The sequence below is a fragment of the Capsicum annuum genome, chromosome 1 (genome assembly GCF_002878395.1).
Source record: "Capsicum annuum cultivar UCD-10X-F1 chromosome 1, UCD10Xv1.1, whole genome shotgun sequence".
NCBI classification, from domain to species: domain Eukaryota; kingdom Viridiplantae; phylum Streptophyta; class Magnoliopsida; order Solanales; family Solanaceae; genus Capsicum; species Capsicum annuum.
Window position 1 is genome coordinate 32,017,074 of NC_061111.1, and position 5,193 is coordinate 32,022,266.

General features: G+C 32.1%; 1 non-coding gene across 1 annotated transcript; it reads right to left on the reverse strand.

Annotated features, from left to right (window-relative positions):
- Positions 1-4,695: 4,695 nt before the first annotated feature.
- LOC124892560 lies at positions 4,696-4,906 on the reverse strand. The gene has a single exon (XR_007050319.1). It is a non-coding gene; the product is annotated as a small nucleolar RNA U3 (small nucleolar RNA).
- Positions 4,907-5,193: the final 287 nt, after the last annotated feature.

Genomic DNA, 5,193 nt, shown 5'->3' on the forward strand with positions numbered 1-5,193 from the left:
AATTATGAGGATGCTGAGGTTGAACAACTTGCTAGAAGAAAAGGAAAATCAAAAAGAGAAAAAAGAAATAATAAGAGGATTTTATTTGATCTTACTTGTAAATTATTATTTTGGGATATTGGGCTTTGTTTTGCAAATGTTGAATAGTTTAGAAAAGCTCTTATTAGATATGATATTCAAGAACATGTAGAGCTAGATAAGTTTGTGAATGAACTAAAAAGGGTGAGAGTAAAGTGTGTAGATGGTTTTCCATGGTTGTTGTTTGCAAGCACCGATTCTAGGACTACAGATTTTCAAGTTAAGAAGTACATTTCAGTTCACAAGTGTAATGCCACAACAAAGAATAAATTGGTGAATTCTAAGTACTTGCTGAGAAGTATAGGGATAGAATCACTACAAAACTTGGAATTAGAGTTTGTCAGTTTCAAGAGTTAGTAAAAAATGATTTAGAGTTGTATATAGGGAGGGCTGTAGCAAGAAAAGTTAGAAACATTGTGTTGCAACAAATTTTAGGTAATCTTGTAGAGGAGTTCAAAAAAACTTTGGATTATAGGGATAAGCTCTTAAATACCAATCTAGGTAGCACATGTGTAGTAAGGCTTAGTGAAGACACTTTTTAAGGTGGAAGAAAATAGTTTCAATAATTTTACATATGTTTTGATGCTTTGAAGAAAGCATTCAAAGCTGGTGCTAGGAGATGTATTGGGTTTTATGGTTGTTTTTTAAAAGGTGTTTGTAAGGGTCAATGACTTGTGGCTGTTTGTAAGGATGGGAATAACCAGATACTACCACTAGCCTAGGAAGTGGTTAAAGTTGAAAATATATTCACTCGGAGATGGTTTGTTAGACTTGTAAAGAATGATATTGAGCTAGGAGATATGCCTAAATTGACTACTATTACTGATATGAAAAGGTTAACCTCATGTATTTTCTGGATTTTTTATTTTTTAACTTTTTTATACTTATGTCAACTAATACATTTTATTTTGTTCAAGGTTCTTGATAGTGCAATTTCATATTTACTTTCAAATGTAGAATAAAGAACGTGTGCTAGACAGGTTCTAGCTAACTGGTCTAAATATTGGAGAGGTATTGAAAGAATAAACTATTTTTGGAAGTTTGCCAAGTCTACATATGAGCAAGAATTGAGTAGAAATTTAGATTAGATGGAGATGTTAGGTGATAAAATTTATGAAGATATTTTATGATACAATATAGAAAGGTGTTCTAAGGTTTGCTTTAAATATCATAGTTGTTATGATAGTTTTGACAACAACATGGATGAAAGCTTCAACTCATGGATATTGGGGGAAAGATACAAAACTATCATATCAATGCTTGAGGAAATAAGGGTCAAGGTGATGATAATAGTAAGACAATTGAGACAATTTTCTGTAACTTGGATAATTGGTATTTCTCTAATAGCACTAAAAGTGTTGCAAAATAACATATCAAAGTCAATGAAGTGTAGTCTTGAGTTGAATGGTGAACTTGATTTTGAGGTTAATGATAGATGGATAAATACTTTTATAATGAATTTGAGGGATAATACTCGTACATGTAGGTCTTGGATGTTAAAAGGTATGCCTTTTTTTCATGCCATAACTGCACTACACTTTAGAAGACTAGAATCCATTAACTATGGTTCACATTGGTATACTAACGAAACTTACCTCAAGACCTATAGTTATTTTATTCAGCCTATCAGTGGTATGAAAAGGTGGCCTAAGTCAACCAACCTTTCTGTTATACCGCCTATAATAAGAAAGCTTCCAGGTAGACCCAGTAAATCTAGAAGAAAAGAGAAAAATCAAAAGAGGATTGAAAAGTTGTCAAAAAGAGATGTTGAGATGACCAACAACACATGTCACAACAAGGTTCATAACAAGAAGAGTTGTCCATTGACTTTAAGTTCAACTAGAGCTAGTGTGGGTTCTTCTTCTGCAACACCAAGCACTAGTAGAGGAAGAAGAAGACCAAAAGGTGCTACAAATCTAAAATTTGACCTGTAAGTTACTAATATTTTAATTCTCTTTTATTTTTTTTCACTTTTTACTCTCATTATAATTTTTCTTATATGTTGTAGATTGCTGCAGCAGCAGCTACTACTGTACTACTAGTAGAGGGAGAGGATCTGCTACTATGGGTGTTGATAGAGGAAAAGGGACTGCAACTTGTACTATTAATAGTTATATTGGTATAGGTAGAGGAGTTGATGATAGAATTATTGGTGGAGCTGGTAGAGGTAGAAGAGTTAATGTTGCAGTTATTGGTGGAGCTGGTAGAGGTAGAGAAGTTAATGTTGCAGTTGTTGGTGAAACTGGTAGAGGTAGAGGAGTTAATGTTGTTGTTGTTGGTTGTGCTGGTACAACAAGAGGAGCTGGTGTTATTGCTACTTCTAGTGATGGTGTGACTAGTGCTAGTAAAGGTAGAGGGGCACCTTATACAAGACCTAGGATGGTTGGAATAGGGGTGCCTCATATAGAGAGTGGATTTAGAATCCTCAAGGTAAGTTAGAATGTCTTGATTATATTTCTCTAGTTTAAAGTAAACCTCTTTTATGTCTTAAGTTAAATTTGTTCTCTTTTATTTTGTCAGCCTGGAATGCCTATGAGCTCCTCCATAGTGACTGGACATCACAAATCAACATCAGGATTGAAATGAAAAATAAAGAAAGTTGTGACCTAACAAGGACTTGAAGACATGAGAGCACAAAAGGATGAGGACAAGGTCAAATGTTATTAAACTGAATCATCTAAGCAAAACAAGTTCAAAAACTTATTAGTAGAAGCCTGATTATGTTTTTCTCTTTATGTATTGATGGTGTATAATGAAACAGTAGTGATTTTAACTTAGCTAGTAGTTAAATTATAGTGACTTCAACTATGCAACTGTGACTGCACTAATTTGACATGTGTTGGAAAAAATGATGCAGTTGTGATTGCATTTTTGGCTAATATTTCTATTGAAATATCAGCAGTTGTGACTGCATTTCTGTTGTGTTGTGCCTGCAGTATTTTGACATTTTACTGCTTCAAATTACAATTTGTTGTTGTACTTATTTTTTGCTATTAAGGTTGTACTTCATTGCAAAAGATAAATAAAATGATTCAAATGTAATCAATTTAACAACCTTTCTCTTCTTCATATATATATATATATATATATATATATATATATATATATATATAAGAGACTCCAAATACAAAAGAGGTTGCACTACTCAACACAACAATTTGCAACATATCATATAACAACAAAAACCTGGTGGTAAGGTAAATTCATTGAACCTTTTTTCATATAGAGCGTCTCAACCAAATAGCTTATAGTTATTACTAATATACAACAAAAAAAAATACAACAAAGAAGTGAGTATTCTCTCTAGTCCTTCCTTCAGCTATTTGTCTCTACTTTTTCTCTTTTTCCTTGATCTTCTGAATCTCTTCTTCCAACTTCTCCAATTTTATATTTATCTCATAATCATCTTGTTTGGATTATTTAGGCTTTTCAACTTCTTCTAAACCTTCCTCAACTGATTTGTTCAACCCAATCAATTTCTCAACTTTATTGAAATGACAAGATTCAACTAAATTCTCAAGTTCGACAAGTTTCTCTATTAGTTTAGGAATTACATATTTGGAGCTCGTATCAATGTCTTCTGTATCCCTCCAACACCAAAAGTCGTAAGATCTTGGACCCTTCAATGGCGATAAATAAAGAATGAATTAATCTCATTTCTCATCTTTAATCAATTCTATCGAAATAACAAGAGAAAATGCCAAATTTGATATTCACCCCATAATAAGGATATGCCCAATATCTTCTACTGGGATTCTTGAAGTCCAAGATGTCTTCAAATGCTTTAAAATTTTGTGATTACAATACAGAATTATTTTCTTCCATAAAAAGTTTACTCAAGTTAACTAACCTCATTATTATGTGCTGCAAGAAATTCATTGCAACAAAATAAGCTAAAATTCAAAAACAAAATTAAAGTAGAAAAAAGAAGAATAATCCCTAATAAAATGACAAACAAAGTAATGAATAATATTATACCTTAATATGGGATGAAGAAGAAGATAATATCAATTGGACTTTATATCTTTTAATCTCAAATTTATGTGGCTTAACACAAATAAAGAGAAGATAATTTTAATTTTTGCATCAAATTCATTAACTGATCAAAATTTTGGATTGAAGATGAAGAAGAAGTCTAAATTAGAGTTTTTAAAAAGGAAATTAGAAATAACAGTTAGGGGGCTCAAAATAGGTATTTAAAAGAAATTTAATAGACAAAAATTGTGTTTTAACACGTTCAACAATGATTATTTACATGCGGGTTATTAAGGGAGTATTTTGATACAGTTTAAAGATATAAGGGGGTAATTAAATGAAAGTTTAGTTTAAGTGCTAAAGTAAGTCGAGCGGACAAGTTCAGGGGGAAATGATGTCTTTCCTATAATCTCAAATGAGGAGCTTATTGTTTTGCATTTCCATAATCAATGTTTGTATTTGTTCAGTGTTAAAATTTTCTCATGTAAGCCCTTTATAATATGTCCTAAACCAAACGTGTAGTCTTTTTTCGATGCGTCTATAGTAGCTTGTCATGTCCCAAGAAAGAATCATCACTAGCAATTTCATTAGGGCATCTAGAAAAAGAGGATTAGATAATTATACAACCAAAATGATTGTAAGAATCTGTCAGACAACCAGTTGACCATCCCAGCACCCATGGTTGGAGCTGAGAACGATCATCTACAGTGGCATGACTCAAAGGCTATAGAAGTTGTTCATCACACTTTGGTATGCTGGCCATGATTCATTCACCACTTGGTTTCTGGCTCCTTAGAAATCAAGGATATAATGGTACGAGCCTATAGAACATTTCTTGTTCAAGTAAGGTTGTGCCTTATATTTCCGGTGCTCTATTTTAAAGAGAGCCTTTGTTATGAAATTAAGATTCTCTAGAAACTCCTAGATAGTAGATATTTTTGTAGTAGAAAAGTCTTTTGGTTAGAGTGAGTGGTGGTTAGTGAGAAACATATGTCAATAGTTTGGTGTGAGGTAGTTTTCTTATTTAGTGAATTGTAATCCTCACACCAAAATATGTGTATATATATATATATATACACATTTTTTCAGAAGTTTTAAGATGTATACAAATATTTTTTTATACCATAAACTTTCTTAGTA